An 8834-nucleotide genomic window follows, 5' to 3' on the forward strand; every position below is an offset into this window, starting at 1 on the left:
CTCTACCTTGGAATTAATATATTTCATATATGTTTACCGAAGGGGAATTTTTTTAGGCGATAATAGATTTGCCAGCCACGGCGTTATCCATCGACACCCTTCAAATCCAGACGACAGTGATCCCCCTAAACACACCCTGCCCATCGCAAGAGGAGTAAGTGTATGTGCTCCCACCTCAAATACCTGTCGCTCTCAGGTATTTGTAATTTTGGAGACTGCATTATCATTATTACCTAGGAAGCTCCTTTTCTCCCTTGCCACATAATATATTCTACGTGCCTTAAAATGCACCCTTTGAATAAAATTTGTATTGTATCCAAGTGCAGTGAAAACATTTTTGATATGATTTATTTAAGTATCTAAAAATTCAACATCACAAAGTTTGTACGCTCTCAAGAATACATTAGAATTAACACCTATTTTAACATCGTCTGAATGGAAAGAGAAAGCATGGATATATGGCTCTGCATGGGTCGGTTTTCTATATACTGCATATTAAATTCTATTTTATTCAAATTGCGTATTTTGAGGCACGTAGAATATATTATGTGGCGAGGGAGAAAGGAGCTTCCTAGGTATTAATAATAATGTTCTAGTCTTACCCCAAACCAAAGTAAACCCTGGACTTTTAAAAGAATATTTGAAATTTTGCAACATCATCCCAGTATATATGAATACAAACACTGTTCAAAAGTACCTACCAAATAATGTTAAAAATGTTGACAAAACACAAGGATGCATTTACGAAATTCCATGCAAAAGTGTAATAAAACATATATAGGTAAAACGATTGATTTTGACAGAAGAAAAGGACAACATCGAGACTCATTAAGGAAAGGTGATGAAAACAACGCCCTCTTTCAACATAGACAAAGTAAAAATCATATGATTACCCTGGACAAAATGAAAAACATAAAGGTTGTTAATTTTAGTGGGCTTCCTACAACATATTAGAAGACAGATACAGTGTTTAACTTTACTATATATATATATATATATATATATATATATATATATATATATAATATATATATATATATATATATATATATATACTACACATATATATATATATATATATATATATATATATATATATATATATATTATATATATATATATATATATATACATGTAGAATGCACAAAAATATTTATGTATTTGAACTTTTTTGTCATGCAAAGAATTTGTACTGTTATTGAAAATGCGTTACTTTCCTGTGATTGAGAATTCTATTCTGAATTCATAAAAGAAGACTTTCTGCCCATGGAAAAGGTGACAGTGTCATACAGACAGACTTCCACTATGAACAGAAATTCATGTATACTGAAGGTTAGTGTGTGAAGAAATTCACTCATGGAAATGAATAACCGACAAATCTCTTTAGACGTTAGAGGCTATATGTGGACCCTTTGATAAATTATATATACCTTCTATGAGCAAATATTGCCACGTCAGTGACGGTATCAAGTCATATTTAAATCTAAACTCTACCTTTTAGTCAGATCAGAACTTAACAGAACAATTTCACCGGAAAAATGAAAAAACAACCACTGCTGATGAAAGACATATCAGCAGCAGATACGGGGACGAAGTACGGTTTGGGTATCGGCATAACTTCACTTAACCAGGAACCTTTTCGTCGCCTCATTATCACCTCGTTTTCAAGACTCGTATTCGATCGTTATCGCATAAAACCTAGATAGTTGGCTGACAGCTTGACAAACAGCTTCAGAATATCCATATGTTATGAAGATGCAGTCTACTGGCTGCATATGTATCAAATTATTATCACGATGGAGATTTTACACACCGGAAAAATGGGCGTAATGTCTGTCTGTCCGTCTGTCATTCAATCACGGCCAAGTTCACACTTGATAATGTAGAAACAGACTTACTCACCTTTTATGAGGAGATTTAAGGATATTCTCAACCACGTGTTGTTCCCTCGTGCTACATTGGATGCATATATATATATATATTATATATATATATATATATATATATATATATATATATATATATATATATATATATATATATATAAAGTATGTATTTAAATAGGTACAGTGTGAAAATGTTCCATATCTAAGGTCCCATGGCCCAAGTGTATTTCCCTACCTTTCCGCATAATGCATTTTATCAGACTGAATTCCTCGCTCAATGAATCGAGCATCATCCGCGAAAAGCAGAGAAGAATCAATTGCTTTCCCCGAAGATATTTATTAGGTCCATTTATTCTCCCCGGCAGAGCTCATGCATCATCCAAAAAGCATAATAGATCAGGGGAAAGCATCACTCACTTTTACCTTAGTGATCTTTTTTTCCTCTTTTTATTTCAATGAGAAAAGATTCCGGGATCTTTGGTGCTGTCAGAAAGCTTTCGACCCTTGGATTTGCATTTCACTCTTGTTTTGGATTCTGTGTTCTTGTTCCTGTTCTTTTTTCTTATGGCCATTATTCTATCCGAGTTGATTTTAAGTTATTATGAGGGTTTCTTTGTTTGTTTTCATATTGTTTTGATGACTAGTTCATTCATACTCTCATTAACAGCGTTTTATTCTGTTTTTTACTTTTATTATGAGTTACCATCCTCGCTAGAGAAGTTCATTACAATTGATGATATTATTCTCATTCATGGGTATTATTATTATTATTATTATTATTATTATTATTATTATTATTATCACTCGCCAAGTTGTAACCCTTGTTGGTATAGCAGAATGCTAGAAGCTCACAGGTGACAAGAGGAAAAACTGCCCAGTATGGAGAATAAAATTATTAAGAAGCTTAAATAAAACGAAATAGAGAAAATGAAGAAAGAATAAATACCAAAGGCGCCAAAAGCTGAGCAAATCACAAATGTGTATTATGCATAACAAAGATTTCTCTGCTCTTTCATTTCACCTATGCTATCCTTGGCCATCACTCTCACTTCATACTTTCCTTTGCGTTGAGCATTCACACTTTACATCCGTAAGTGAGAGATGACCCAACAAACTCATCATATATTAAAAGTTTCTCTCAGCTCCTCATTGGCCGAGTGGGTTGCCTACCAGCCTATCACTTTGGTAGAACGAGTTCGCTCCCCGCTGCTGCTGCCATTGAGGAACCAGAGGAATGGATTTCTGAAGATTAGAAATTCATTTCTCGATATAATGTGGATCGGATCTCAAAATAAGCTGTAGGTCCCGTCCCTAAGCAACCAATTGGTTCCTAGCCACGTAAAAAAAAAAAAAAAAAATCTAATCCTTTAGGCCAGCTCTAGAAGCGCTGTTAATCAGCTCTGTGTTCTGGTTAAACCAAGGTATGCTAGAAACATTCTGCCACCCAGTCATTCTAGTAAAAGGTTCCCTTCTTCACTGTCTGTGACTGATTTCCACCTAGGTGGAGAATTCATATAGATGGGATGTAAAGGTCAAAAGTCGCCATGACATTAATTAATACATGAATGTGCTTTGCCTACGAGACACTTTCAGGTGAGATGCAAATGAAGTGGTGGGAGGGACATGAAGGTCGTGATCAAGGAGGAGAGAAAGAAACTGCAGGCTAATGACGCTAGACGGCCCTGGGCGTATAACAGGATTTGAGAGGGAATTTGAAAGTAAAACAAGGGGGGGGGGGTGGCTGGTGCCGGACTTTCTCTTCAAAGAGAGATGCAGTAAAGAGGAAAAAGTGAGGATGAAGACAATACCAGATGACTTCGTGATAGGATTGTAAGAGGAAACTTGGGGAAAGAATCTCGTTCAGTTTCAAGATGGGAAAGAAAAAATTGAATATTTGTTTAAATTTCAGATTTCAACTTAGGAAAACAAGGTTTCACATACTAAGATTTTTCATAAATATGCAATCACTCTCTCTCTCTCTCTCTCTCTCTCTCTCTCTCTCTCTCTCTCTCTCTCTCTCAGTTTACGTACATGTTTTATGTACGTTTGAACGTTTGAATTTATGCACTGAAACGGCTAAATAGAAATGCATTTTATTTCTTATAATATATCGATACATTATATACATTATATATATATATATATATATATATATATATATATAAATATCATCATCATCATCATCAGCCGTTGCCCTATAGTCCACTGCAGGAAGGACAAAGGCATCAGACATGTCCTTCCACTCTCGTCTTTTCATGGTCTTTCTATGCTAGTCTATACCAGCAAATTTTCTTAGCTCGTTAATCCATCGTCTTCTGCATCGGTTGCAATTTCTAGGGACCCATTCTGTTATTGTTTTTTGTCCTCATGTTATCCGACATTCTCATTATATGTCTTGCCCACGCCCATTTCCTTACTTGTTGTTAGAATATCCTCTACCTTAATTTGCTCTATATCCAGTAGCTCTTTTTCTGTCTCTTAGTGTTATTTCCATCATTATTCTTTCAATAGCTCTTTGAATTGTAATGGGTGTGTGCATATGCTAGCATAACTCTGAAACTGACTTGCTATCTAGAAAACAATTCTGTTGGGGTAAGACAGTTCCCGAGGTTGCTGAGATGAATAGGGACACTCCCGATGCCTTCCAAGTCCAAGTTCAGCCCCAATAGGAATGTGGGATGGTGGTGAGTGAGAAAGGCTGAAATATAAAATGTCAAAACTATTGAGCAATTGTAACTGATCCAACTATCTTAAAAAGGAAAGGGAAAGAGTAAGAGGGATAGAGAGAAATAAAGAGTTTATTTTGTTTTCGTCATATAGAGTTTTGCCAGGCAGTGCCAGGTTAGTCAGCAAGTGTATATATGTGTGTGTATATATATATATATATATATATATACATATATATATGTATGTATATATATATATATATATATATATATATATATATATATATATATATATATATATATATATATGGACGAATAGTAGCGGGAGTACAATCAGATACACACACACACACACACACACACACACACACACCACACAATATATATATATATATATATATATATATTATATATATATATATGTGTGTGTGTGTGTGTGTGTGTGTCTGTGTGTGTGTTGTGTGTGTGTATGTGTGTGTGTGCTTGTACTCCCGCTACTATTCGTCCATATTTTATATCGAAAATACTTCATTCTTCTTTCCTTTTAGTTTTTCACAACCTGCCCCCTCATCCCTATTTGATCTAAGCACAAAAGGATTTTAACTTTTTCCTTGTTCTTGAAAGCAAAGTTATGTTTCTGATTTTTTCAAGTTAATCATTTTTCAATTATTCACAGGTAAGCACATGGATAAATAGGTGAAATTAATAAATGCCTTTTCAGTTTGGATGAAGGTCAGGTATTGCATTCACATTCATTGATGCAGGTGGTGAACGAACATACTTGAGGTTGTCGTTAACACTGAGAATAATTGATGGCTTCATATATTCATAAAAACGGGAAAGGACGATACATTTTGTACTGTGTTTCCTATCAACCACCATTTGATAGTTTAGGTGACTCAAAGTAGTTGAGTCGTTAACGGCAAAGAAGAGAACCAATCAGCTAAGCGATCCAAATAAAACTGGCTAAAAATGGTTCCTGAAGGCTCCGATAGTTGGCAGCACTTCGCAGTGTCATTTTGAGTTGGGCAACTGCATTTTAAAGAAAGGAGAGGAAGGGTGTTGAATTTACGTTCAGACTGTAATTACTCGATAGTTACTTCATGTCGATGTACTTAGAGTAATGAATAAATTTATCAATCATAAAGTGAAAGTTTCTTGCACTTAATAGTAGATCATAATTCCATGTTGATTATTATTTCAACCCTCGAAGATAATGGTTTTATCCGCCCAACCTGTAACCTGTCGTTTAGGGTCCTTGGCAAGGACCACTTATAAGAGAGCATTGTATAGCTACTTTACTTAGACCAACAGATGGAGCAAACTTAGATACATATATAGGCCGGGGGGAGGGGGGTGGGAATTGGAGGAGGGGTGGTGGCTGGGGGTGTGGATTTAGAAATTATGGTACTTGTTGAAGTATTCAACAACAGTGAAGACTGTCTTTTGATTAATGTTAGTTGTGGTTGACAGTATAAGCTAATTCATTTTGGTATTATTTAGAAGCTCGTACCTATGACCTATTATCATGATTCTAATCTGTGAATTAAAGAGAGAGAGAGAGTCCCTGAGCCATGTAAGGCGATAAAGTACGCTCCATTGTTATAATGCCCCAATTTCGGACTTTCCTTTCGGTACATTCGGTAGAATCTCCTGTTAGATCACTGACATTATTCTCGCCTATGAGCATTATACCTTTTGCATTGAGGTGGACAGAGAACATTGGCCATTTCTAGTTTATTATACCTTTCGATTCAACTCAAAGGCTGCGAAAAATAACTGCGTTTAAGGAAAAATGACTATTAACTCCAGGCAAAGTCTTTTCTGAGGAAAACGCACATTTTCTAGCGTCCTTCAATATACCTGCCATTCACCTGGTGACCAAGGGCCTCTGCCCAGGACCAGGGGTATTTGGCGACTATGAAGGTCTTTGTGTTCACATCGCCTGCCGAACATTCTTCATAACAATATCTTGCATCGTTATGTCTCAATTAGATTCCCCCCCCCCAACCCCCCTTCAGAAAATGATGGATATGACGACGAAATAGGGGTCAGCTGAAAGAAGGCTAAGATGATATTGACCTACACATTCTAAGATGATATTCTCCTACACATCCCAAGGTTTACCACAGTTTCATCGCTAATATTCTTGTCTTTGTTCCTAAAAATCAGATTTTGGTAGCTTTTTTTCCCTTAAGCAAAACTAACCCCGTAATCAAATATTGTAAGTCTGGCGAAAATCCGAAATATTTAAAACTCATTATTTCGACAATCTTGTAAAAAGCCATAAAGTGTATTGAATGTAATATAGAATTTAGGCTAAAGGCCAAGCACTGGGACCGGTGAGGTCATTTGGCGCTGAAACGGAAATTAATATTATAAGGTTTGGAAGGTGTTACAGGAAGAAATTCAAAGCAGTTGCTCTATGACTCAACTGTTATGAGAGGGCTAAGGAAGGTAAGATGGAGAAAGAAATATAAACGGGGGCGGAGTACAGTAAAAGGAACGAAAGGGGTTGCAACTAGGGACCGAAGGCACGCTGCAAAGAGCCTACAGTGTATCACATAAGGTGCACTGGGGACTACCTCCCTACGGGGTGTAAACCACAAAGAAATTATAAAGAAGATATTTAGGGTTCAGAAATGAACGTATTGTGTGAAGGAAAAAAGTCAAATTAAAGTATTCTGCAGAATTTTTCGTAACTTCTTGAGTTAAGGACTTTTACCATCGAACTGATATGACTTTAATGAGTGCAAAACGGTATTGTCATTGAAATCTCTCTCTCTCTCTCTCTCTCTCTCTCTCTCTCTCTCTCTCTCTCTCTCTCTCTCTCTCTTCGGTCAATTAAATACGGATTTCTTTTCCAAGAGAGATTAAACGGGTTTGTTTTATTTTCTCTTTAGCCAGGAAAGGGATATATGTAAATAACCCATTTTTCATAATAAATGTAGTTTGTTGAACCAATACTTCACCACAAAAAAAGAGTCATATGGATGATGAAGTTGTAGTTATGAACTGTGTACTGCACAGTATTAGCAGTGCAGAAAATTCTAAAACTTAGGGAAATGTTCATCTACGTAAAAAATAAAATATAATAAAATAAAGTAGAAAGTTTGAAACAGAGTCTTAGCAAACTTTGTCCTACTTGTCTTTGTTTATGAATGAGTGAAAACCTGGATGGTAAAGGAAACTGAAAAGTATCGTCGTTTTCTTAACAGAATGCAATCGGACCTTTAATGAAAGATGGATGATGAGTCTTACAAAAACCATGCAGTACCAGAATGTTTTTCCTCACACACTACATTCATTCGAACTGCTTGTTATATATTTCTATCTTCCAATTGAAACCCCAAAGGAAAAGTCGCGCCCCCCTCAAAAATACTGAGGGGGCTAGCAATCATATTGCACGTTGGACGGGCCAAAGTTGTCTGCGTGATTAACGCCATCGCTCGCAGATGTTATGAAGGTCACAGCCATGAACAACCATCTTCTCATAAGAAACAATTGTCTTGAATCGGTTCCAAAATCTGACGAAGACTTGTGAACGAAAAGCATGAGAGAGAAGCTCTCAGAAGAAGATTAAGGACGCAGCAGGCATTCATTACTTAAAGGTTCCCGAAGTCATCAGCGACGTGAAAAAGCATTTTTTTTACATGATTGCACTGCAGGGAATCACGAGGCGCCTAAAGATGTCTGTCTGTTCGGAGGCAATGATGTGGAATTTTATTTGTCTTTATATTCGGGATTGCTCCAGCTAGCCTAAGCGTATAATTATGATAATCATGACGCCATAATGATGACGACAAGCACGTGGGAATTGATACGAGATAAAAGCACTCACCCAGATTTTGTTTCAAAGAAGTCGATTTGGGACTCGCTCATGGGGCGTGAGGTCTTCCTAAAAACTTCAGTCCCTTCGCAGACGTCGTCATGCTGCTTCTGGTTTGATTTCTTTTAAAGCGTAGCCCCCGGATGTGTAACCTATACGTTTCCAAGACTTTATGTATCTAAGGCGTTCTAGAGGGCTTGCAAGAATTCCCTGAGCCCTTAACTGCTGTAGGCCGCCATTGTCCGGGGACCCCAACCGCTCTGTTTTTCTGTCCCCCCCCCCCCCCCCCCCCCCCCCCCCCCCCCCCCCCCCCCCACCTCCCCCCCCCCCCCCCCCCCCCCCCCCCCCCCCCCCCCCCAGCTTTAGAAACCCTTACAAAAAGTTTGTATGATGATACTGGCATTACCTCTTCTTGGCTCCGATACGCTGATAATACCCTGTAGGGGGTGAGTG

This window comes from Macrobrachium nipponense, chromosome 47 (assembly GCF_015104395.2).
Source record: "Macrobrachium nipponense isolate FS-2020 chromosome 47, ASM1510439v2, whole genome shotgun sequence".
NCBI classification, from domain to species: Eukaryota; Metazoa; Arthropoda; class Malacostraca; order Decapoda; family Palaemonidae; genus Macrobrachium; species Macrobrachium nipponense.